At 44.8% G+C, this 27970-nt stretch overlaps 1 protein-coding gene across 2 annotated transcripts in view; it reads left to right on the forward strand.

Annotated features, from left to right (window-relative positions):
• Positions 1-4539: 4539 nt before the first annotated feature.
• The window catches only part of mical1 (microtubule associated monooxygenase, calponin and LIM domain containing 1), a 119974-nt gene continuing 96543 nt past the window's right edge, over positions 4540-27970 (forward strand). Inside the window, exon 1 of one of the 2 annotated variants that reach the window (XM_043717009.1) lies at positions 4540-4783. The gene's annotated coding sequence lies outside the window, so the exon portion shown is untranslated. Of the gene's footprint in view, positions 4784-27951; position 27970 lie in introns of those variants that run through there. The other variant, XM_043717011.1, reaches the window with a different exon arrangement.

The following is a 27970-nucleotide window of genomic DNA, read 5'->3' on the forward strand; positions in this document are numbered from 1 at the left end:
AAGACTGAGGCACAGAATTTTATAGGACAGCCTGGATGTTGGCGCAGACATGTCCCTCACTTGTTACTCAGATGTTACTGATATGCCATCACTCAAAAGGAAGCAAAGTTTGAATGGGGCGATGAAGAACACAGAGCATTGATGGCCGCGGAAGAGGCCGTAGCACTAGCACTGCCCCTGGCCCCTCAGATACCTGGCCTTGCCTTTGAATTACAAATGTCAGTAGTATAAGATGTAGCCATGTGGAGCTTATGGCAGAGACAAAACGGGAAAGCGATACCTTTGGGGCTTCTGGTCCAGAAAGATGACTGAGGCAGCTTTGCATTACATTTCAAAAGCAAATTCTGGCCTGTTACTGGAACAAAGTGTTCCTCAGACCTGAGTTACCAAGTCTGACAGGGTTGTAATCTGGTGTAGGGACCCATTATAGCGAGCCCAACAAAGCTCCATTGGGGCGGCATGGTGGCCCAGTGGTGAGCACTGCTGCCTCACAGCACCACTGTCCCAGGTTCGATTCCAGTCTCGGGCGACTGTCTGTGTGGAGTTTGCAATTTGCACATTCTCCCTGTGTCTGCGTGGGATTCCTCCCACAATCCAAAAATGTGCGGGTCAGGTGAATTGTGTTAGGTGCATTAATCAGAGGGAAATGGGTCTGGGTGGGTTGCTCTTCGGAGGGTCGGTATGGACCGGTTGGGCAGAAAGGCCTGTTGCATACTGTGGGGAATCTAATCTGAAAATAGAAATGGTACATAGTCAATCAAGCTGAGATTGGAAAGGAACTATTTGCCAAACCCGATGAACAAATAACTGAATACCCACCATCTCTGACCTGAACATACCTGCATCTCCTGTTCAATGGGGTGTCCCGTGTAAACAACTGCCTGAAGATGCCAGTCACTGTGTTTGGTTCACTGCTGGATCAGCCACCTGGAGGGCTGGCGGAAGGCGGTGGAGAGCGGCTGCGTTTAAAGCCTCCACACAGACGATTATCTGCAGGGAAGGAGATGGAGGGATTGAGCCAGTATGCTGAATTCGCAGCTGTTTTCCTACAACTAGAGAGAAGAGAGTCAGTGTTTGTACATTTAAACTGACTCATGGGCTGTGGCTATATGGATACTAACTTCTCAGTCACATTCTGGAAGATTGGTGGAAAGCCCCTGTGGGGAACAGAACTATGGAAACAAATATGGGCGAAGGGAATTACTGTGCAGCACATTGATGCACATATGAAAGATTGTTCAAAGTCAATGGCACAAAATAACCTGATCAAATCTGGCAGATGGACAATATTGGCTCATTACTGTTACAGCAACATTATCAATATCTGTTAACCATGTTGGACACCTACTCTGGGTTATTGTTAGTTTTCCTGACAACCACAGCAAATCAGAATAACATTGTTAAGGATCTCGAACCATTGATATCCCACTATGGTGAACCATCAGATATACAATCAGACAATGGCTCACACTTTACAGGTCAACAGGTGCAGCATTGAACTGTAGACAAAGAGATACATTGGATGTTCCACAATCCTTACTAGCCTCACCAGCTGGTCTTGTAGAACACATGAATGGGTTATTAAAATAGCAAACTAAATTATTGACCCTGAATCATATGTTAATGGGATTGTTCAAAGTGCTGCCGCAGATATTGTACAACCTGAACAATCGGCCTCTGAAAGGAGGGGGACCTATGAGTAGATTGTTTGGAGGAGGTGGCCAGTTACATCCTCCCAATAAACCTACACCGTCCGATGACCTTTGTACAGGGGGAAAGGTTTGGGGACACTACCCACAACACCCTCCTCAGCCTTGTGAGGTACGTGTCCATGGACAAGGTGACATCTAAAGGATATTAATAATGGAGCAGGAAGTACCAGATTGTATAGGCATTGGGAAGTAAATGAAAAGATAGTGATATGTAAAGATTGTACGCTGATCAGATACAATTTGTTCACAGTACCATGTGGATTATTATGGATGGATGCTGCTGTGGATATCACATCAGTTTACATGGGCAAGGGATATATGTGGTTGCTGTGAGGAAATGGTGTGGTCAGATTGAGAGACTAACGGAGTGTCGGACAACTTCACTTGTCGATCAGGAAAATCGATGTGTCTTTGAACAGTATACTGCAAAATGCACATCGTGTGGATTGTAGGGAGCACAGGGAAGTACATCTGCAAACTGCATGGTGAACAGAAATGGCTTGTAAGAAAAAACAATGCAAGTATGCAGTTAATGAATAGAACCTGGTTGACACAATGCCTCCACTATCACCTGATGAAGGAGCATCGCTCCGAAAGCTAGTGTGCTTCCAATTAAACCTGTTGGACTATAACCTGGTGTTGTGTGATTTTTAACTTTGTACACCCCAGTCCAACACCGGCATCTCCAAATCGGGACTAGATTGGGTTGGGATATCTGGTCGGCATGGACAGGTTGGACCGAAGGGTCTGTTTCCATGCTGTACATCTCTATGACTCTAATGTTCCATGACCTCTTCCCAATTCTAAACAAACGTGGCAGAAGTTAGAGCAAGACTTCAAAACCAACAATACAATAGTGATCATCTATCTTTAGTGATGTTGGATACAAGCTAGGATTTAGGGGCAGAATTAGGCCATTCAGCCCCTCGAGACTGCTCTGCCATTCAATAAGATTTTGGATGTCGTCTCAATCCTGTTTTCTTATCTGCACCTGCACGGTATTTCAGTGCTCTGTACAGGTGCAAGAAAACATTCCCACTTTAATATTGATTTTTTTCTTGCAATAAGTATCAACTTTCATTTGCCTTCCTAATAACCTACTGCCCCTGCAAACTAACTTTTTATGATTCACGTACCAGGACATCCAAATCCCTTTGTGCCTTCACTTTCTGCAATCTATCCCGATTTAAATAATAGTCTGCTTTTCTATTCTTCCTGCCAAAGTGGACAGGATCACATTTATCCTTGTGATACTCCACTTGCCAATGTCTTTGCCAACTCACTGTCTCTATTCCTGTGCAGATACATTGCCTTTTCTTGATAACCTACCTTTCCTACCCAGTGCGGTGTCATTGGCAAATTTAGTTGCCATACATTTAGCTCCTGCATCCATGTCAATTATGTAGATTGTAAATGGGAAACGCCCTAGTACTGATCCCCACAACTAGATACAGTTTGTGGAGGTGCCAGTGTTGGACTGGGGTGGACAAAGTTAAAAATCACATGACACCAGGTTATAGTCCAACAGGTTTATTTGAAAGTACAAGCTTTCAGAGCTAGTGGGGCAGGTACATATGACGCAGAGTTTATAAATAAAACATCACAGTGTCATACAACTGACGCGATATATTAGACAAACCTAAAGGGCTGTTAAATCTTTCCACTTAATGGTATGGTCCACTCCCTAGGTCCTTACTATTAAGTGCATAAATCATGCCCTGATGTGCCTTTCCAAAATACAGCGCCTCATGTTTATCTAAATTAAACTCCATCTGCCACTCCTCAGCCCATTGGCCCATCTGATCAAGATCCTGTTGTAATCTGAGTTAACCTTCTTTGCTGTCCACTACATCTCCAATTTGTGTTCTTTCATTCCTGAGCCTGGGCTTGGGATGGGCTGGGAGTGGGAGGTTGTTACTTAAACTACCAAATCAAACAGAGATCACACTTGGACACATAATTTTTGAGGCTTGTCCTCAACGTATACTAAGCTTACTCTCAAATCTTTTTGCAGAATCAATAAATTTAAACACAAATTTCAGATTGTCATTTAATCCAGTACCTGCTGTAAATTTTCAGTCTGGGCTGGTACCCCTTTAATTACATCCTTTGATTGTTAGTTCCACTGTGATTGGAATGAGGACCAGGTAGATCTCATTAACTATGAGGTCCCTGATTGGGGTTGTTAACCAGAGCTGACCAGGGAGCCCTGGCTGACAGATATCATTAGATTAGATTAGATTACTTACAGTGTGGAAACAGGCCCTTCAGCCCAACAAGTCCACACCGACCCGCCGAAGCGCAACCCACCCATACCCCTACATTTACCCCTTTAACCTAACACTATGGGCAATTTAGCATGGCCAATTCACCTGACCCGCACATCTTTTGGACTGTGGGAGGAAACCGGAGCACCCGGAGGAAACCCACGCAGACACGGGGAGAGTGTGCAAACTCCACACAGTCAGTCGCCTGAGTCGGGAATTGAACCGGGGTCTCTGGCGCTGTGAGGCAGCAGTGCTAACCACTGTGCCACCGTGCCGCCCACACACAGGATATTCAGAGTCTCCTCATTCTAGGGATTGGATCTGAGCTGGCTGGTCCATGCAATGTAGACCTGTCAATAAAGGTGTGACTTGGGTGACAGGATACTGGCCTCTGTGCAGTTATTTTACAGGGCATAATCAATTTGCAAATTATTTGTAGAAGGAGATTACAGGGTCAAAGTATTCTGTGACTCCACCCAGCTATGACTTTGACCTGATGTTATCACACAATATACCAGAAAACAAAAATCATTTTACATTGTTGCAGAGATTGGCTTTTAAAGCAATCCAATTCACCTTATGACTATATTTAGTACCACACATGTTGCCAGTGGTTCATGGGGATTATCTAAAGAAAGTTCCCCTGAGCCTTACTCGCTAAGTACACCACTTGTTGTGTCAACCAGCTAGGCAAAGCAGAAAATGCAGCTCTGATCCCCAAGCTCTGCTGAGTTCACTGGTCTCAACAGGACAACCAGTAAATCTGACTGCACCTGGGCTAATGAGGAGGAATACTCCCTACATGTGAGTATTATGCAGCAACCGGAGAATGGTAAAAGACTATCCGTACAGACAGAGGCGATGTGCTTAATTTGCTGTTCATAGTTAGAGATCCCAGAAACAGTGGAGAAACTACCCCTGCCAATTGTGAATATGATTTGTAAAATTATGACAAATGTTAATATGTCCACATTAAGTCTTTTTAATTATCTGTTGCATTCAAATACTGGTTACCTCGGGACTCAATTCCCATGCTCTCCTGGCCCTCCTCCTGTTTTGTGCCCTCTGTAAATTTGACTTCATCCATAATTCTGCTGCCTGTATTCCCACACAGACTGAGTTCACTCATCACCTGATGCTCCCTGGCATTCAGGGCACCATGAGCTGTGGCCAGGAAATCAGCTTGCCCGGTGCCATGTACATAGTCACCTGGACATCCAACATTGCACCAGAGAACCTGCTCTCTCTGAACCTCTTACAGCTATTTTATCACTGGTCAAAGTTAACTTTCTGCCTACAGATAGAGTTTAGCCCTTTAGGAGGTGATTGCTTTCACATGGTATCAATCAAGCCTGAATTCGTGCTCCCACAAATTGCCAGGTAGACCTGTAGGAATATTGGGCAGTTCAGCGGTTAACACTGCTACCTCAGTGCCAGGTGGCTCAATGATTAGCATTGCTGCCTCATGGCACCAGGGACCTGGGTTTGATTCCAGACTGTTTGTGAGGAGGTTTTCACATTCTCCCAGTGTCTGCACGGGTTTCCTCCCAGTCCAAAGCTGTGCAGGTTGGATGGATTGGCCATGGCAAATGGCCCCATAGTTTCCAGGGATGTGCAAGCTAGGTAGTCTAGCCATGGGAAATGGGGGTCACAGGGATAGCATCTGGATGGGATGCTCTTCAGAGAGTCAGTGAGAACTTGATGGGTCAAATAGCTTCTTTCTGTAGGAATTCTATGATTCGCATATCATATGACACCTATCATGTTTAGCAGATAGAATAAGATTCACATGGATCTGTCTCATAGATGATATCTTCTGTGACTGCGACAAGGGAAAACTAAAACTATTAAAGCATTTACTGCACCATCCCGCTCCTCTGATGTCTCTCTATTATCAAGAGTGTGGTGCTGGAAAAACACAGCAGGTCCGGCAGCATCCAAGGAGCAGGAGAGTCAACGTTTCGGGCAAAAGCCCTTCATCAGGGATTGCTGATGAAGGGCTTTTGCCTGAAATGTTGACTCTCCTGCTCCTCAGATGCTGCCTGACCTGCTGTGTTTTTCCAGCACCACTCTCTCAACTTTAATCTCCAGGAGGTGCAGTCCTCACTTTCCCCTCTCTACTACTGTGTACATAAACAAGACAACTGTCATCTGTTTCCAGTCTTAGCTGTCTCACAAAGATCATGTTTTTGTCCCTGCTCTGTTAACACTGGTGACACACAAGGATCAATTCTTATGGTCCTCCTATTTCTTATTTACATTCTACCTTATAACACCATCATGCAGAGATACAGTTTGACCTACTCTTGGGAAATAAGGCATGGCAGGTGATTGAGGTGTCAGTGGGGGAGCACTTTGGGGCAGTGACCATAATTTTAAATACGACCATAATAATAGTGATGCAGAAGGAGAGACCGGATCTAAACATTGAAGTTCTAAATTGGAGGAAAGTCAATTTTGACAGTATTAGGCAATAACTTTCAAAAGTTGATTTTCACGTAGATGTTTGCAGGTAAAGGAATGGCTGGAAAATCGGAAGCCTTCAAAAATAAGACAATGAGAGTCCAGAGACAGCATATTTCTGTTAGAGTGATACGCAAGGCTGGTAGGTGTAGGGAATGCTGGATGACTAGAGAAATTGAGGGTTTGGTTCAGAAAAAGAAGGAAGCATAGGGGTGGCACAGTGGCACGGTGGTTAGCACTGCTGCCTCACAAAGCCAGAGACCCGGGTTCAATTCCCGCCTCAGGCGACTGACTGTGTGGAGTTTGCACGTTCTCCCCGTGTCTGCGTGGGTTTCCTCCGGGTGCTCCGGTTTCCTCCCACAGTCCAAAGATGTGCAGGTCAGGTGAATTGGCCATGCTAAATTGCCCGTAGTGTTAGATAAGGGGTACATGTAGGGGTATGGGTGGGTTGCGCTTCGGCGGGGCGGTGTGAACTTGTTGGGCCGAAGGGCCTGTTTCCACACTGTAAGTAATCTAATCTAATATGTCAGGTATAGACAGGATAGATCAAGTGAATCCTTAGAAGAGTATAAGGGCAGTAGGAGTATACTTAAGAGGGAAATCAGAAGGGCAAAAAGGGGACATGGGAGAGCTTTGGTAAATAGGATTAAGGAGAATCCAAAGGGATTTTATAAATACATTAAAGACAAATGGGTAACTAGGGAGAGAATAGGGTCCCTCAAAGATCAGCAAGACAGCCTATGTATGGAACCACCGAAGATGGGGGAGAGACTAAATGAGTAAATGAGTATTTACTGTGGAGAAGGATATGGAAGATATAGAATGCAGGGAAATAGATGGTGACATCTTGAAAAATGTCCATATTACAGAGGAGGAGGTGCTGAATGTCTTAAAATACATACAACTGAATAAATCCCCAGGATCTGATCAGATATACCCTAGAACTCTGTGGTAAGCTAGGCAAGTGATTGCTAGGCCTCTTGCTGAGATATTTTGTATCATCAATAGTCACAGATGAGGTGCTGGAAGACTGGAGGTTGGCTAATGTGATGCCACTGTTTACGAAAGGTGGTAAAGACAAGCCAGGGAACTATAGACCATTGAGCCTGATATCGGTGGTGGGCAAGTTGTTGGAGGGAACCCTGAGTGACAGAATTTACATGCATTTGGAAAGGCAAGGACTGATTAGGGATAGTTAACATGGCTTTGTGTGTGAGAAATCACATTTCATGAAACTGATTGAGTTCTTTGAACAAGTAATGAAGAGGATTAATGAGGGTAGGGCGGTAGGCATGATCTGTATGGACTTCAGAAAGGCATTTGAAAAGGTTCCCCATGGGAGAGTGTTTGGCAAGGCTGGATCTCATGGAATACAGGGAGAACCAGCTATTTGGAACACAACTGACACGAAGGTAGAAGACAGACAGTGGTGGAGAGTTGCTTTTCAGACTGAGGCCTGTGACCAGTGGAGTGCCACAAGGATCGGTGCTGGGTCCACTACTTTTCATCATTTATATAAATGATTTGGATGTGAACACGGGAGGTAAAGTTTGTAAGTTTGCAGATGACCCCAAAATTGACAGTACAGTGAACAGCAAAGAAGGTTACCTCAGAGTACAACGGGATCTTGATCAAATGGGCCAATGGGCCGAGGCATGGCAGATGGAGTTTAATTTAGGTAAATACAAGGTGCAGCATTTTAGAAAGGCAAATCAGGACAGGACTTATACACTTAGTGGTAAGGTCCTAGGGAGTGTTGCTGAACAAAGAGACCTTGGAGTGCAGGTTCATAGTTCCTTGAAAGTGGAGTCGCAGGTAGATAGGATAGTGAAGAAGGGGTTTGGTATGCTTTCCTTTATTGGTCAGAGTATTAAGTATAGGAGTTGGGAGGTCATTTTGTGGTTGTACAGGACATTGGTTAGGCCACTGTTGGAATATTGTGTGCAATTCTGTTCTCCCTCCTACCAGAAGGATGTTGTGGTTCAGAAAAGATTTAAAAGGATATAACCAGGGTTGGACGGTTTGAGCTGTAGGGAGAGGCTGAATAGGCTGGGGCTGTTTTCCCTGGAGCTTTGGAGGTTGAGGGGAGACCTTATAGAGGTTTATAAATTCATGAGGAGCATGGATAGAGTAAATTCACAATGTCTTTTCTTTCCGGTGGGGGAGTCTAGAACTAGAGGGCAGAGGTTTAAAGTGAGAGAGGAAAAATTTAAAAGGGACCTAAGGTGCAACTTTTTCACACAGAGGGCGTTGCATATATGGAATGAGCTGCCAGAGGAAGTGGTGGAGGCTGGTACAATTACAACATTTAAAAGGCGTTGGATGCGTATATGAATAGGAAGGGTTTGGAGATTTATGTGCCAAGTGTTGGGAAATGGGACTAGATTAGGTTGGGATATCTGGTCAGCATGGATGGGTTGTTTCCGTGCTGTACAGCTGTATGACTCTATGACATGTACAGTGACAAAGGTCAGCTCTACCTCACCATCATTCCTCAAAGCTCCTCCACTTAAGCTAAATTATCATTCTGTTTATCAAATGTCCAATATCGGATCAACAGTGAATTCCTGTAAATAAACACTGGGATTTTGCTAAAAAAAGACTCATTGTCTCAGGATTCCATCTTGTACACATCCAGCATAAGCACAAGAAATTTCAAACAACAACAATCTATATTACAGGAGGAAGGGGAATGATCATTGGTTGGCAAGGCAACTTTGATTGGTCAAGGCATTGCCAGAGAAAGCAACAGGGGACTAGAGCAGCACAGTGGCTCAATGGTTAGCACTGTTGCCTCACAGCGCCAGGGACTTGGGTTTGATTCCAGCCTTGGATGACTGCCTGTATGGAGTTTGCACATTCTCCCCATGTCTGTGTGGGTCTCCTCTGGATGTTCCGGTTTCATGCCATGATCCAAAAATGTGCAGGTTAAGTGAATTAGCTGTGTTAAATTTCCCAGAGGTTAGGTTATTAGTTGGAGTAAATATAGGGTAACGGAATTGGTCTGGGTGGGTTACTCTTTGGAGGGTCAGTGTGAACTTGTTGGGCTGAAGGGCCTGTTTCCACAGTGTAGGGATTCTAATTCTAAGCAGTTCCCCAGGTTCCGGGGTAATCCAATAAAGTGCAAGGCTTGAACAGATTCCTTTTGTTTGCAAAGAACAACTTCATGCCTTTGAATGTATGCATCACATAGAAAGCACAAATGAACTCAACTGATTATCTTATATTGGATGGCTGCGTAACTATTACTGCACTCAGGAATACATTGACGTGAAATAGAAAATACAGACAAACAAAAACAACCATGCAGCATAATGACTTGCTACAATATGTTTATTAGATGTGTTAACACAGAGTCTGGGACCTTCCAGTCCATGACTCAGCATCACATGCTGCTTTATGGGTATGACCTGGCGCTGGTGGCCTGAATCACTTGTTTATTTTTTATAACTGCTTTATGATTTATAAAGGTCTTCACGCAGCAGGGCTAATGGCCGAATAATAAAAGCAATGATGAAGCTTTTGAATTTCTCTGATTGATAAATCCAGTTTATAACATTGCCCTAAACAGACACTTGGATTATGAAGTTGTAAAGCAAGGTCCTGTGATGCTGGAAAACCTAAGGTGAAAATACAGACGTTCTGAAAAAATAGGGCAGGTCAGCCACTGTCTATGAAGAGAGAAATGGACCTCTCAGAATGGGCGAGAGTGAGACATATATCAGCTTTTGACCAAATACAGTATAAAGGCAGGGACAGGGTGAGTTATTGATCCCAGATGGCTGATGCTTATTCTGCGGCATTTGAGAAAATCCAACTCATCTGTGTTAAAGTCTCTCAGCAGCTTCCCATAAAACAGCCACTCCCTTTTATTGTTGTTGTTTTTTATCTACCAGCAATGAAAAGCTTGCTAATTGATAACTTGTCACTTATTGAGTTACCACCCTGTTTTTGCCTGGGACTGGCAGTACAGTGGTTAGCACTGCTGCCTCACAGCGCCAGGGACCCGGGTTTGATTCCAGCCTCGGGCGACTGTCTGTCTGGAGTTTGCACATTCTCCCCGTGTCTGCATGGATTTCCTTCGGGTGCTCCGGTTTCCTCCTACAGACCAAAGATGTGCACGTTAAGTGAATTGGCCGTACTAAATTGCCCACAGTGTTCAGGGATGGGTAGGTTAGGTGCATTACTCAGGGGTAAATATAGGGTAGGGGAATGGGTTTGAGTGGGTTACTCTTTGGAGGGTCAGTGCGGACTTGTTGGGCTGAAGGGCCTGTTTCCACACTGTAGGGATCTTATGACTGTACAGTACAGGGCTAGTATTTGCTGCTCTATCTGCTGCAGATTGCCTTGGCTGCATTACATAATTGAGAATTTTTTTATTCACTTGTGGGACATGGGGTGAACATCTGGTCAAGAAAAAGAAGGAAGCATATATCAGGACAGACAGCTGGAATTGAGTGAATCCCTGGAGGAATATAAGGGAAGTAGGAGTATACCCGGCCCCCAATGCCTCATCTTCACCATGGATATCCAATCCCTCTACACTTCTATCCGCCATGACCAGGGCCTCCAAGCCCTCTGTTTCTTCCTCTCCCGACGTCCCCAACAGTACCCTTCCACCGACACTCTCATTCATTTGGCCAAACTGGTCTTCATCCTTAACAATTTCTCCTTCGAATCCTCCCACTTCCTCCAGACCAAAGGGGTAGCCATGGGCACCCGTATGGGCCCCAGCTATGCCTGTCTCTTTGTTGGCTACATAGAACAGTCCATCTTCCGTAATTACACCGGCACCACTCCCCACCTCTTCCTCCACTACATTGATGACTCCATTGGCGCCACCTCGTGCTCCCGCGAGGAGGTTGAGCAATTCATCAACTTCACCAACACATTCCACCCTGACCTTAAATTTAACTGGACCATCTCTGACACCTCCCTCCCCCTCCTGGACCTCTCCATCTCCATCAGTGACGACCGACTAGACACTGACATTTTCTACAAACCCACCGACTCCCACAGCTACCTGGATTACACCTCTTCCCACCCTACCTCTTGCAAAAATGCCATCCCATATTCCCAATTCCTCCGCCTCCGCCGTATCAACTCCCAGGAGGAGCGGTTCCACCATAAAACACACCAGATGGCCTCCTTCTTTAAAGACCGCAATTTCCCTTCCCACGTGGTTAAAGATGCCCTCCAACGCATCACGTCCACATCCCGCACCTCCGCCCTCAGACCCAACCCCTCCAACCGCAACAAGGACAGAACGCCCCTCGTGCTCACCTTCCACCCTACCAACCTTCGCATAAACCAAATCATCCGCCGACATTTCCGCCACCTCCAAACAGACCCCACCACCAGGGATATATTTCCCTCCCCACCACTCTCCGCCTTCCGCAAAGACCGTTCCCTCCGTGACTACCTGGACAGGTCCATGCCCCCCTACGACCCACCCTCCCATCCTGGCACTTTCCCCTGCCACCGCAGGAACTGTAAAACCTGCGCCCACACCTCCTCCCTCACCTCCATCCAAGGCCCCAAAGGAGCTTTCCACATCCATCAAAGTTTTACCTGCAAATCCACTAATATCATTTATTGTATCCGTTGCTCCCGATGCGGACTCCACTACATTGGGGAGACTGGACACCTCCTAGCAGAGCGCTTTAGGGAACACCTCCGAGACACCCGCACCAATCAACCAAACAGCCCCGTGGCTCAACATTTCGACTCCCCCTCCCACTCTGCCAAGGACATGGAGGTCCTGGGCCTCCTCCACCGCCGCTCCCACACCACCAGACTGTACTCTATGCTACTTTCTCCCTACCCCCACCCTCCTCTAGCTTATCTCTCCACGCTTCAGGCTCTCTGCCTGTATTCCTGATGAAGAGCTTTTGCCCGAAACGTCGATTTTCCTGCTCCTCGGATGCTGCCTGAACTGCTGTGCTTTTCCAGCACCACTCTGATCTAGAGTAGGACTATACTTTTAAGGTAAACCAGGAGGGCAAAAAGAGGATATGAGATAGTTTTGGCAAATAGTTAAGGAGAATCAAAAGAGATTCCATTAATGTATTAAGGGCAAAGAATAATAACAAAGAGTAAGGTGCCTTAAAGAACAATGTAGCCATCTATGTGTGGAACGTAGGAGATGGGTGAGATACTGGATGGATAGTTTGCGTCAGTATTTACTGTGAAGAATGACATGGAAGTTAGGAACTTGGGGAAAATAGATAGTGATGCCTTGAAAAGAATTCAAGAAGAGGACGTGACTGAGGTCTTAAAATGCATAAAGGAAAAGCTAGGGAACTATACACCGGTGAGCCTGAGGGGATTCTGAGGCACAGGATTTACATGCGTTTGGAAAGACAAGGACTGATTTGGGATAGCCAGCATGAGTTTGAGCGTGGGAAATCATGTTTCACTAACTTGATTAAGTTTTTTGAAGAGGTGACAACGAGGGTTGATGAAGGCAGAACTGTAGAGTGGTTAGTAAGATTAGATCACATGGAATCCATGAAGGGCTAGCCAATTGGAGACAACATTGGCTCAAAGGTAGGAGACAGAGGATGGTGGTGGAGGGTTGTTTTTCGGACTGGAAGCCTGTGACCAGTGGAGTGCCGCAGGGGTTGCTGCTGGATCCACTGCTTTTTTGTCATCTGTCTAAATGATTTGGATGTGAATATAGGAGGTATGGTTAGTACATTTGGTAATGACACCAATATAGGTGTAAACGTTCTCAGTGTTGTGCTAATATCAAAGTATATCTTAAAGCAATGTTGAGTTTCAGGAAAGGGTCATTCTGACATTGCCGATCACTGCTGCAGAATTTGAGGACAGCCTTTGAAAGGGGTTATTGATCTCCTCGAGCAAGTTTGAACTGCAGCCAACATCACTGGTGCTCACACTGCAGTGATGACAACATCTGCTGCATTGCAGACTCCATCTAGAAAGAGAGCACAATCTTGGAAATCATGTAAACAGTGGATAAAATCCAAATCAAAGTTTTCCGCCTGGAACAGGCTACAGGAACCTGTCAATACCATATGTCATTTTCAAATTTACTAATTATTTGTGTCATTACCAAATTTACTAACCATACCTCCTATATTCACATCCAAATCATTTGATAGGTGACAAAAAAGCAGTGGATCCTGCGCTAATCCCTGAGGCACGATCAGGAGCCCATCGCGTCTGCTCTGCCATTCAATGAGATTATGGCTGATAGAATAATCCTCAACTCCACTTTAATGTCTTATTCCCGTTACCCTCAATTCCCTTACTGATTACCAATCTGTCTATCTCAGCCTTTAATATACTTAATGACCCGGCCTTCTAAAAGAAGTCCACAGATTCACTTCTCTCTGAGAGAAGAAATTCTTCCTCCTTTCTGTTTAAATTCTGAGATGATCCTTTATGCCCAGAAGGGAAAATAACCTTTTCAAATCTGTCCTGTCAAGTCCCCTGAGAATCCTTATGTCTCAATAATAAGGCCTTATTCTTCTAAACTCCAAAGAGTACAGGCCCAATGACTCAATCGCTCCTCATAACACAATCCCTCCGTACCCAGGATCACCCTAATGAACATTTTCTGAATTACCAGCAATGCTGGTACACCTTTCCTTAGATAAGGTGATCAAAGTATCCACAGTATTCCAGCTGTGGTCTAACTAGTGCCTTGTATAATTTTAGCAAAGTTAAAAATCACACAACACTAGGTTATAGTCCAACAGGTTCATTTGGAAGCACTAGCGTTCAGAGTGCTACTCCTTCATCAGGTAATTAATTACCTGAAGAAGGAGCAGTGCCCCGAAAGCTAGTGCTTCCAAATAAACCTGTTGGACTATAACCTGGTGTTGTGTGATTTTTAACTTTGTCCACCCCAGTCCAACACCGGCACCTCCTTATCATAATTTTAGCAAGACATCCTTATTTTATATGCCATTCCCTTTGACATAAAGGATAGAGCTAGTAAACATGCACATAGTTACACATACTTGCACACAGTCACATGTATACACACATGGGTACCTTAATGAAATTAAAGGCTTTCATTTCTGCTGAATTTCTCATGACCTTAGGGCATTTCAAGGTTTATTTAGGCAACATATTGAGATGTAGTCACTATGTTCTTTAGGTAATATGCAACTAATTGGAGCATGACAATGTCCCGCAATTAACAAAGAAATCAATGACTATTTTTAAGTCATAAAAACAGAAAATGCTGCAGGTCAGTTCCAGCCAGGAGTACAATTGGAAATCTTTTGGATTCTTTCTCCTTGCTCTTCCACATTTTGAGGTTAAAATTAATTCCTGTTTGCAGCACCCAACTGAGTTAAGCTAACAGAATACATATCTAACACTCCTCAGATGCAAACACAAGATACTTACAGCCCACAGCTTCTGTTTATGTTTTGTAACAAAGGCTCAAGATTAAGACCTTAAAGGATAGACAGTTGATAGGGCAAATTTGCAGTCAGTGCGATAGGCTGAAATGTGTCTCTTTTAGCACAAGAGGTGTCATGAATAAGGCTGATGAACTTTGAGCATGGATCAGTATTTGGAGCTACAACGTTGTGGGGCATTACAGAGACCTGGAAATCTAAGGGGCAGGAATGGTTGTTCGATGTTCCGGGGTTTAGATGTTTCAAAAGGAACAGGGAGGTAAAAGAGGTGGGGGAGTGGCATTGCTAATCAGGGACAGTATCACAGCTACAGAAAGGGAGGTCGTCGAGGAGGGTTTGTCTACAGAGTCAATATGGGTGAAAATCAGATACAGGAATGGAGCAGTCACATTATTGGGAGTTTTCTATAGACCCATCTCCAGCAGCAGGGACACAGAGGAGTAGGTTGGGAGGCAGATTGTGAAAAGGTGCAGACGTAACAGGATTATTGTCATAGGTGACTTCAACTTCCCTACTGTTGATTGGAACCTCCTCAGTGCAAATAGTTTGGATGGAGCAGATTTTGTCAGATATGTCCAGGAAGGATTCCTAACTCAATATGTAGAGGAGAGGCCATATTGGATTTGGTGCTTGGCAATGAACCAGGTCAGCTGTCAAATCTCCCGGTGGGAGAGCATTTCAGTGATAGTGATCATAACTCCCTAACCTTTGCTATAGTCATGGAGAGGGATAGCAGCAACAGTATGGGAAAGTATTTAATTGGAGGAGGGGAAATTACAATGCTATTAGGCAGAAACTGTGGAGCATAAATTGGAAGCAGATATTCTCAGGGAAATGCATGACAGAAATGTGGAGGTTGTTTAGGGAGCACTTGCTGCGAGTGCTGGATAGGTTTGTCCCACTGAGGCAAGGAAGGGATGGTGGGGTAAAGGAATCTTGGGTGACAAGGAATGTGGAACATCTTGTCAAGAGGAAGAAGGAAGCTCACTTAAGGTTGAGGAGGCAAAGGTCGGACAGGGCTCTAGAAGGTTACAAGGTAGCCAGGAAGGTACTGAAGAATGGACTTAAGAGAGCTGGAAGGGGGCATTAGCAGGTAGGATTAGGGAAAACCCCAAGGCATTCTACACTTATGTGAGGAACAAGAGGATGACCAGAGTGAGGTTAGGGCCGATCAGGGATAGTGGAGGCAATTTGTTCCTGGAGGAGGTAGGGGAGGTCTTTAATGAATAGTTTGCCTCAGTATTCACTAGTGAGAATGACCTTGTCATTTGTGAGGACAGTGTGAAACAGACTGACAAGCTCAAACAGATTGACGTTAGGAAGGAGGACATGTTGGAAATTTTGAAAAACCTGATGGATAAGTCCCCTGGGCCAGACGGGACATACCCAACTTTACTACAGGAAGCAAGGGAAGAGATTGCTGCTCATTTGACGATTATCTTTTCATTGGAGCAAAGAAGGATGAGAGGTGACTTGATAGAGGTGTACATGAGGATGAAACGAATAAGGAGAAAGTGAGGACTGCAGATGCTGGAGATCAGAGCTGAAAATGTGTTGCTGGCAAAGCGCAGCAGGTCAGGCAGCATCAAAGGAGCAGGAGAATCGACGTTTCGGGCCCGAAACGTCGATTGTCCTGTTCCTTGGATGCTGCCTGACCTGCTGCGCTTTTCCAGCAACACATTTTCAAATGAGAGGCATAAATAGAGTAGATAGCCAAAGACTTTTTCCCAGTGTGGAAATATCTATCATGAGGGGGCATAACTGTAAGGTGACTGGAAGAACATTTAGGGGAGATGTCAGAGGTAGGTTCTTTACACAGAGAGTGGTGGGTGTGTGAAATGCACTGCCAGCAGTGGGAGTAGAGTCAAATACATTTAGGGACGCTTAAACGACTCTTGGATAGGAACATGGATGATGGTAAAATGAAGGGTATGTGGGTTAGTTTGATCTTAGACTCGGATAAAAGGTCGGCACATCATCAAGGGCCAACAGGCCTGTATTGTGCTGTACTGTTCGAAGTTTTATGTTCTAAAGAGGAATTCAGCTGTTTTTGTTCAGCCAGAGCTAACCATTTTGAACAAGGTACTGGCTCATTGATCTAGAGGTATAATCCCTGCCTTGGGTGAATGTAGGGAGTGTGTGAGAGAGGCCTGGGTTCAAATCCTGGATCAGCCCTTGTTATGTTTTGACTCTGTCCTTTACAGGCTTGATGCGCCAGAAGACCCACTCCTGCTCCTATTTCATAAGGCTACATGATATGGAAGAATTCACTAATTATAAACTAATTATAATTATCACTAATTATAAACAAATAAACAGGATAAACATATCCTGTGATTTGGTAAAACTATTATTATAATTTTAAGGTTTATCAGGAAGGCAAGGCTAATATTGTCCAGAAAGAAATAGAACTTCCTCTACAGAATCTTTCTCAACCCAAAAAGTCCCAAAGTGCTTTATAAGCAATGTAATAGTTTTGATGTGTAGTCACTGTTCCTTATATAGGCTTACACACAACTAGGTCCTACAAATATCAGTAAGTTAATGAGCAGATAGTTTGTTTTAGTGATGGTTGATTAAGGGATAAATGCTGGCTGGAAGAACATACCTACTTTCTTGCAATCTTTTACACTTACCTGCGAGGGCAGTCAGTGCCTGGTTTAGTGTCTCATCTGAATAATATGGCCACTGACAGTGAGGCATTCAGTATAGAGTCATAGAGTAATAGAATTGTACAACATGGAAACAGACCCTTTGGTGCAACTAGTCCATGTCGACCAGATATCCTACATTAATCTAGTCCCACTTGACCCTATTCATGTACCCATCCACATGCCTTTTAAATGTTGTAATTGTACCATCCTCCACAACTTCCTCTGGCAGTTCATTCCATACATGCTCCACCTTTGCGTGAAAAGGTTGCCCCTTAGGTCTCTTTTTTCCCCTCTCTCCTTAAACCTATCTTTCCGAAATGTTGATTTTCCTGCTCCTCAGATGCTGCCTGATCTGCTGTGCTTTTCCAGCACCACACTCTTGACTTAAACCTATGCCCTCGAGTTTTGTACTCCCTTACCCTGGCTATTTACACTATCCATGTCCCTAATGATTTTATAAACTCTCTAAGGTCATCCCTCAGTCTCTGACACTCCAGGGAAAATGGCCCCAGCATATTCAGCCTCTCCCTACAGCTCAGATCCTCCAACCCTGGCAACATCCTTGTAAATCTTTTCTGAACTCTTTCAAGTTTCACAACATCCTTCCAATAAGAAGGAGACCAGAATTGAATGCAATTTTCCAAAAGTGGCCTAACCAATGTCCTGTACAGCCACAACATGACCTCCCAACTCCTGTACTCAATGTTCTGACCAATGAAGGAAAGCATACCAAACATCTTCTTCACTATCCTATCTACCTGCGACTCCACTTCAAGGAGCTATGAACCTGCACTTTAACATCTCCTTGTTCAGCAACACTCCTCAAGACCTTACCATTAAGTGTGTAAGTCCTGCCCTGATTTGCCTTTTCAAAATGCAACACCTCACATTTATCTAAATTAAAATTCATCTGCCACTACTCGGCCCATTTGCCCATCTGATCAAGATCCCGTTGTACTCTGAAGTAACCTTCTTCGCTGTCCACTACACCTCTAATGTTGGTGTCATCTGCAAATTTAATAACCATAATTCCTATGTTCACATCCAAATCATTTATATAAATGATGAAAAACAGCACTGATCCTTGTGTACTATAAAGGTGAAGTCACCATAGTCCTGCTAATAGAGAGATGGTGTTTTAATCTAAGAGTCACCACATCATAGATAATGATCATAATCTTTATAAGTAATCTAATCTAATCTAACATCTCAAGCAACAGGAGAGTCCTTCATGGTAACCTCAGCAAGGGCAGAAACTAAACCCCCACTGTTGATATTACTCTGTATTGCAAGCTAACTGTCCAGCCAAATTAGCTAATCTACCTATACAAATGTTGCAATCAGGTATCCCGCATTTGGGGACATCACAGGCGTCAGCACACCCGGAGTGCAATGGGATAGCCTCATCCTGGGAGAACCTGCCAGGGTTGGAGGATCTGAGCTATAGGGAGAGGGTGAACAGGTTGGAGCTGTTTTCCTTGGAATGTTGGAGGCTGAGGGGTGACCTTATAGAGGTTTACAAAATTATGAGGGGCATCGATAGGGTAAATAGGCAAAGTCTTTTCCCTGGGGTCGGGGAGTCCAGAACTAGTCGGCATGGACGGGTTGGACCGAAGGGTCTGTTTCCATGCTGTAATCTCTATGACTCTATGACCTCCATTTGCTACTACATTGAGGTGTTGGCACAGATGTTTGGGTCCAATCTCTGGAATGGTACTTTAACCCAAGCTAATCATCTAACCCGGAGGCAAACACATTGCCACTGAACCAAATCATTGAAATATGTTTAATTATTTTCTTGTCAACTTTGTAGTGTGCTTTATGGTTCTGGTATCTTTAATCCTAGGCAAAATAAACTTATTCAGTTAAATTCATTGTTAGCATCAATCCTCAACTGGGTATTATGTTAAACCCCATTTGGAAATCAATCAACTTTACTAGCTAGATCTTAGAAGAAAATGTCTTCACGCCCAGGGATATTCAGACTCCCAAAGATATGTCAGAATAAAATATACTCATCAGATGGTACACAGTGCTGTTACTGAGCAACAGTGGTGGAGAGAATGGACATTTGTGGATGTGGTGCCAATCAAGTGGGCTGCTTTATCCTGGATGGTGTCAACCTTCTTGAGTATTTTTGGAGGCAAGTGGGGAATATTCCACCATACACCTTACTTGAGTGTTGTAGGTGATGAACCGGCTTTGGAGAGTCAGGAGGTGAGTTACTCACCACAGACTTTAAATTTCATTTGAGCCTCAGAGGTCAGATTTCGCACTGAAAACGCATTTAGGTGTGATTCAAAGCCGAATACTTCCAACCCTAACAATTTAAATTGTCGCTCAGGTATTGGAGATAATGGTTGCTTACGCTGAACTGTATGTGCAGATGTTTCATGGCCTAGGCAAATGCCTGAGCTGCACTGCGCCATTTTCAATACAAGTTGTTGTTGTTATTGTTAAGGGGAAGCTGGATGCATACATGTAGGAGAAGGAAATAGAAGGATTACAGTGGGACAAGTGGCTAGCTCTGCTACCTCACAGCTCCAGGGGTCTGGGTTTGATTCCACCCATGAGTGACTGTCTGTGTGGAGTTTGCACATTCTCCCTGTGTCTGCGTGGGTTTTCTCCCACAGAGCAAAGATGTGCAGGTTAGGTGGATTGTCCATGCTCAATTGTCCCTAGTGTCCAGGGATGGGCAGGCTAGGTGAGGTAACCATGGGAAATGCAGGGTTACAGGGTTATGGTGGGTCTGGGTTGTATGCTCTTCTGAGGGTCAGTGTGGACTCAATGGGCTGAATGGCCTGCTTCTACACTGTAGGGAATTCATTGAATAAGCTATGGTGAAGGGGGACAACACTTGTGTGGTCCATTGCACCAAGTGACCTGTGATTTTGATGTAGGCTGTATGTATGAATCAAATATCGGGCAGAAATGATCCTTCTTTATCATTTTCCCATAAGGACTGCAGTCAAGTCCGCTCCAAATCATCAAGCAGAGACGTCAGCTCATTCTCCACTGTGCGAGTTTACTCAGCATCCCGTGTTTATTTGGATGGACTGAACAGTGACTCAGTTATAGATTCATATGTGGGCTGTGGGATCTGCCAACTGTTTAATTTAATCCTCAGCTTTGATAGATCACCAGCCAAGTGAAACATTTTCTCATGAAAGCAGCTTCTATTAGGTTCCAGTTGTTAAAATGCAAGTTGCGTCACCCAATGATGATTGGATCTGTATTTCAGTTAAAGATTGCATCATTTTGTCCTTATCTATTTGTGAAGCACAAGGAACTCTTCTTGTTCTCGTACATCTCCCCCAAAAGTACACGCTGTCAATACTGTCTGGTGGAACATATCTGGACTCAGAGTTCATTCTTTGTAGATTGAACAAAAGTTTACATATTCCTTGTGAATTTCTCTCTTTGGTATTTCATGTAATATGGTTGGCTGAGTATTTTTATTATCCATATCTTCCAAACAGAGTGGGAAATATTTGTGGAAAGTTTATTTGAGGTTCTTGGAGCAATGTACTGTAATCTGTGGTCGCAGAGTGAAAATGGAAAGTTGAGTAGTTTTACTCTCAGGTCAGACTTTGAATTAATAACTTAGAAACTCAATTAAATGGCAGAGGGGCAATTGTGGTGGTGTGAGGCAGGAATTGGTTCAAAACAGGTTTCAATGCAGACTGTCGCTGAAGTGACAATGGAATAGTGGAGCATGAGGCCCATGGTGGTGTATGAGATTCTCTTGGACATGAGACAGGGACAGGATGTGAGTCTAACCTGGGCACAATGGAGCATGGAGTATGGAAGAGGGCTAGACTGTGAGACGTACGTGGACATGGCAGACAGTGATGTTCAACTGGGCATGGAGGAGTGTCAGACTCACCTGGGCACAGAGCCATGTCAGACTCACCTGGGCACAGAGCCGTGTCAGACTCACCTGGGCATAGAGGAGTGTGAGACTCACCTGGGCACAGAGCCGTGTCAGACTCACCTGGGCATGGAGGCTCAAACGTCAACTCTTCTGCTCCTCGGATGCTGCCTGACCTGCTGTGCTTTTCCAGCACCACACTTTTCAACTCTGATCTCCAGCATCTGCAGTCCTCACTTTCTGCTAGTTGATTATAATCTTACTGCAAAGCCTCTTCCAAGGATGCCTACCATGAAGAAGTTCTCCTCCCTCTACAAGTGTTCCTTCTTGATGAAGGGTTTATGTTCTATATCATTGATTCTCCTGTTCCTCGGATGCTGCCTGACCGGCTGTGCTTTTCCAGCACCACACTCTTCAACTCTGATCTCCAGCATCTGCAGTCCTCACTTTCACCTGGGCATGGAGCAGTGTCAGACTCACCTGGGTATGGAGGAGTGTGAGACTCACCTGGGCACAGAGCAATGTCAGGCTCACCTGGGCACGGAGGAGTGTGTGACTCACCTGGGTACGCAGCAGTGTCAGACTCACTAGGCACGAAGCAATGTCAGACTCACCTGGAAATGGAGCAATGTCAGACTCACCTGGGCGCAGAGGACTGTGAGACTCATCTGGGCACGGAGGAGTGTCAGACTCACCTGGGCATGGAGAAGTGTGAGACTCATCTGGGCACGGAGGAGTGTCCGTCTCACCTGGGCACAGAGCATGGGCATGTTGGAGGGGCAGAGTGTGAGGCTTACTTGGACAGATCAGAGTATGACTCCCACATGGGCATGCTAGACTCTGTGGCTTACCAGACTATGGAAATACCTGCGCTCACCTGGGCACAGTGGAGAGGCAGAATCTGAAGCTTACTGTAATGGAGGACTGACCTCCATTCCAGCTGCTGTCCACCAACATCTGCATTTCTGAAGAAGAGTCACTTGACCTGAAATGTTAACTCTGATTTCTCCCCACAGATGCTGCCAGACCTGCTGCGATTTTCCAGCAGTTTCTCAGTTTCTATTTCAGATTTCCAGCATCTGCAGTTCTTTCAGTTTTTTTTATCTGATAACATGCACCTTTCCATGCAGATCGTAGTCTAGTGGTATGGTTACTGATGGGAGAGACTTCAACAGATCATATATTTGGCTCAGAAATCTCTCCTGCTCTTACTTGTCTGTTGTTGGTGTGTATTCAAAGGATTTAAAAGTTGATACTCAACCTGTTTGGCTGCTTAATGAATTTACATTTCTTAGCCATCATATCCTGTGGGGTGTGGGACTCAAATTCAGAGCATGTGACTCAGAAATGGAGCAATTCCCCATGTGCTTCAAGACCTTATACGGATTTAAGATAATTGTTGTACTTTGCACTCTATGCCTTTACTAAGTTCACATTCCCGTATACATTACTAATTCCTTTGTCACCCTGTACTAACGACTTCAAAGATTTGTTACACCATTGTTTTGTCTCTCTATCCTTGCAACCCCTTTTAAACTGCATCACGTAGTTCATTTTATTACTTCTTTTCCTACCAAACTGTGCTGCTGCATATTTCTCTGCAATAGATTTTCCCTGCCATATATCTTTAAGACAGAAATGAGGAGGAATTTCTTTTCTCAAAGAATAGTGAAGCTGTGGAATTCTCTGCTGCAGAGGGCTGTAGGGGCTGGGTATGATAAGTATGGTCAAGGCTGAGGTAGACAGTTTTTAATCAGTAAAGGTATCGAGCCATATGGAGATAAGGCAGCAACATGGAATAGAAGTGGGAGGTAATGGTATTATCAGTGGACTCTGAATCCTGTCTCAGGTAATACTGTGGGATTCAAATCCTGCCATGGCAGATGGTGGAATTTGATAAAAATCGGGAATGGAGAATCCAATGATGATTATGAATCCTTTGTCAGGAAAAAAACATCTGGATTCACTAATGGTTCTTTAGGGAATGAAACTGCCATCTTTACTGGTCTGGCCTCCATGTGGCTCCAGACCCACAGCAATGTGGTTGATTCATAACTGCTTTCTGGGCAATTAATGCTGGCCAAGCCAGTGATGCCCTCATCCCATGAACGAATGAAAAGTGATCGGATTAGCCATGATGTCATTGAATGGTGTAACAGCCTAGATGGGCTGAATGGCCGACTTCTGCTCCTACACCTTATGGTGTTTCTATCTCACCAATTGATGGCTCAGTAAGTGCTGCCCTTCCCTTGAAGCCAAAAACATCCCACTCCAAGAATTATTGGCTGGGGAAACAATATTCACATTACAGTTCAATGGAATAATAGCCAGTTTTCCAATACTTCCCCTCCACCAAACAGGAGGAATTCATGTACAAAGATACCCAGCAAACCAGCCAGTCTGTGTCTTCTTTCTCACAGCTTGTTATATTTCTGAATTTGGTGCCATCTGCCAACTTTGAAATTGTGTTTTATTTCCCCGACTCCAGATCATGAATATATCAGAAACAAATTATCTTTAATAAATCCATATTTGCATTTATTTCTTTGTCCATGCCTTTTTTAAAATGACAATTAATCCTGTGCTGGACCACTGACATGAAATGTTTGCCCATTACTAATAGCTGCCTGACCTGTAGTTGCTGGGTTTATCCCTCTCCTCTTCTTTTCAATATGGGTGTAACGTTTGCCATGCTCCAAGCCTCTGGTACCAACCTATATGCAAGGAGGGTTGAAAGACTGTGGCCCAGAGCCTCAGAAAACTCTCTCGTATCATTGGTTACAATTGCAAAGCTGGGTGGAGAAGGGGTTAATTTCAGTAGTGGTGCCCACTACATTCGAAATGCCAATTGGCAATCAATGTTTAAGATCATTCACGGATGCATTCCACCCATGCTGGGTGACTGTTCCACTTTGAAGATAGTTTCATCTATCCTCATTATTTATTTTTACTGACTTCTGTCACTACTTTCAGTGTCTGATGTAGCTGTGCACAGATTGCCCCTCTATTCAAATTAAACTCATTATTCAAGCTGTAGGTGGCCCCCATTAAAGTTCCCACTCAAATGCACACCTCACCATTACTTATATTGCAAACGAATGCACTCACTACTTACCCATTCAGCAGGTTTACCAATACGTCCTTTATGTTGTTACAGAACACCCCGTCTCTGACTCTTTGGGACCTTTTATTTCATAACTGTTGGGATTTTCAATCTAAAGCAGAAATATGAAGTGATATTTGAGGTTTCCCATGAATTGACAAGAGCATCATTTCCCTAAATGGCAAGCACCTCTGCATTTCAATAGGATCATGGCTGATTCGACACTGCTCATGTCTACTTTCCTTCCTTGATTTTGATTTGATATATTATTGACACATGTACTGAGACATAGTGAACCGTATTGTTTTGCTTGCAATCAAAGCAAATCATACCTTACTTTATCACATCAGGATAATAGAACAGAGTGCAGAACATAATGTTACAGCTACAGAGAAGATGCAGAGCAAGATCAACTTTAACATATGAGAGGTCTGTTCAAACGTTTGATAACAGCAGGGAAGAAGCTGTTCTTAAATCTCTTAGTACATGTTTTCAAACTTTTATATCTTCCGTCTGATAGAAAAGGGTGGAAGCGTGTATAACCGGAGTGGGAGGGGTCTTTGATGATGTCGACTGCTTTCCCGAGGGAGCAGGAAGTGTAGCAGAGTCAATGGATGGAAGGCTGGTTTGCATCACAGACTGGGCTGTGTTCACAACACTGTAATTTCTTGCAGTCCTAGGCACAGCATTTGCTGTACTAAGCTCTGACGCATCCAGATAGGATGCTTTCCAAGGCACATCTATAAAAATTGCTAAGAGTCATTATGGAAATGCTGAATTTCCTTAGCCTTCTGAGAAAGTAGAGATGTTGGTGTGCTTTCTTGACCGTAACGACAATGTGGATGGGCAAGGATAGATTGATAGTGATATTTACCCCTAGGAACCTGAAGCTGTCAACCACCTCAGCACTATTGATACAGACAGGGTCATGTCCTCCAATCCGCTTCCTGAAGTTGATGACCAGCTCCTTCGTTTTGCTAACATTGAAGGAGAGATTGTTGTATTTACACCTCACCACCGAGCACTCAATCTCTTTCCTGTATTCTGTCTCGTCGTTGTTTAAGATCTGACCCACTACTGTGATGTCATCAGCAAACCTGTGTGTGGAGTTGGGGCAGAATTTGGCCACACTGTCATGAGTGTATAAGGAATATAGTGAGGGGCTGAATACAGAGCCTTACGGGATTATTGTGGGCATTGTTGCCTATTCGTACTGATTGCGGTCTGCAGGTTAGAGAGTTGCAGGGGTGGGGTGGGGGGGCATAGTCCTAGGTCTTCGAGTTTGGAGATGAGTTTGTAGGAACTATGGTGTTGAAGGCAGAGCTAAAGTCAATATATAGAAGTCTGACACAAGTATCCTTGTTATCCAGATATTTCAGGGATGAATACATTGCCAGAGAGATGGAGTCTGCCCACCACCAGAGATATATTTCCTTCCCCACCCCTATCCACTTTCCGCCGTGACTATTATCAGGTCTGCGCACCCCCACCAACCCACACTCCCCTCCCAGCATCTTCCCCTGCCACACAAGAATTGCAAAACCAGCGGCCACACCTTCCCCCTCACCTCCATCCAAGGCTCCAAAGGAGCCTTCCACGTCCCTCAGAGTTTTACCTGCACTTCCACACATGTCATTTACTGTATCCGTTGCTCCCGATGTGGTCTCCTCTACATTGGGGAGACAGAATGCTTACTTGCAGAGCTTTTCAGAGAACATCTCTGGGACTTTCATGAACTACTGTTCACAGAAAAAAAAACATCTCCGGACACCCACTCCAACCAACCCCACCACCGAGCACTTCAACTCCCCCCTCCCCCCACTCCACTAGGACATGCAGGTCCTGGGCCTCCTCCATCGCCACACCCTAATCACCCAACGCCTGGAAGAAGAATGCCTCATCTTCCACATCGGGAACCTCCAACCCCATGGCATCAATGTTTCCTCATTTCCCCTCCTCAACCTTGCAACACGGCACCGCCCTCATGACCTGTCCATCTTCCTTCCCACCTATCCAATCCACCCTCCTCTCCGATGTATCACCATTACCCCCACCTCAATCTACCCCGCACATTCTCATCTACCTTCCCCCCAGCCCCACCTCCCTCCCATTTATCTCTTCATCCCCTCGGCTCACAAGCCTCATTCCTGATGAAGGACTCTTGTCTAAAATGTCGATTCTCCCGCTCCTCGGATGCTGCCTGGTCTGCTGTGCTTTTTCAGCACCACACTCTTGACTCTGATCTCCAACATCTGCAGTACTCACTTTATTCTATTACGACAGTAGGTGAAATGTAATGGGTCATGGCAATCTGGGAGGCTGGTGTCGATGTGTGCCATTATTAACCTCTCGAAGCACTTCATTATACTTTGTACCCTGTAACCCTTGATTCCCAGACTGATCAGGAACCTATCTATCTCAGCTTTAAGTGCACATAATGACTCTCCCCCCACTGCTCTCTATGGCAAGGAGTTCCAAAGACTCACAAAGCTTTGAGAGAAGAAATTTCTTCTCATTTCAGTCTTAAATTGGCGTCTGATCTCCCATCCTTCTTTATCCATAGCATGGACCTCTGTACTGTATGTATTTCCCCTCTGCTCCCTCCCCTGCAATGTCCCGTGGCCTCTTCTCAGCTAATCCCCTGATGCTGTCACCAGTTTGAGATCCTGAGGCACACTGGAGAGAGGCAGAAACATGTCTGTGAATTTCCAATCCCAATATAAAGTCTGGGTCGAGCTGGGGTTGACCACATGGTTGTCGCAGTCGATGTGCCCAGTGCTAAGCATTGGTGTGACTCATGCACTGAAGTGATGGAGAGAAGCCAAAAGAGAAAATGCTGGAAAATCTCAGCAGGTCTGGTAGCATCTGTAAGGAGAGAAAAGAGCTGACGTTTCGAGTCTAACTGGCCCTTTGTCAAAGCTGGAGAGAAGGATGATTCCAAACTGTTTTATTCAGGTTTGGGGAAAGATGGAATGATGTTGGATAAATAAATGGTTGAATTGAGGCACTCGAGGCAGGATTGTTTCTACTTGAGCAATGTGGAAGGTATTAAGGCAAGAGGATGGTACTGCCATCAATTTCATTGAGAGACGGGCTGAACGGTCTCTTTCCCCGCCCTACCCATTCTGCGAAACGCCCTGGTGGCTTGATTTTCTCAGTTGCTGGCCGTTCAGCTTTCTGGAGTCTCTTCGAGGGGGAGCTGAGAACCAGCGAGTGAGCAGGCTGATGTAGTGTCCGGCGCTTCCACAACCATATTGTCCCCACAGCACTCGCTCCTTCAGCTGAAATTGTGGCGATCGTCCTGTTGAGGGCGGGGAGTTAAACTTCTGCTGCTGGCCCTTGGTCCCCTGTGCGTGTGCAGCCCCTGTGGGACTGTCAATGCTCAGGATTTTCTTGCCTACTTCCTGATTGTGATAGATCCCAGCCCCGCCCTGGATGTGCAGAACCAGCAGCCGGTGACGTGAAGCTCTCCTCCAAAAGCTTGTCAAAGTCTTGGCCAAG

This window comes from Chiloscyllium plagiosum, chromosome 26 (genome assembly GCF_004010195.1).
Source record: "Chiloscyllium plagiosum isolate BGI_BamShark_2017 chromosome 26, ASM401019v2, whole genome shotgun sequence".
Taxonomy (NCBI): Eukaryota; Metazoa; Chordata; class Chondrichthyes; order Orectolobiformes; family Hemiscylliidae; genus Chiloscyllium; species Chiloscyllium plagiosum.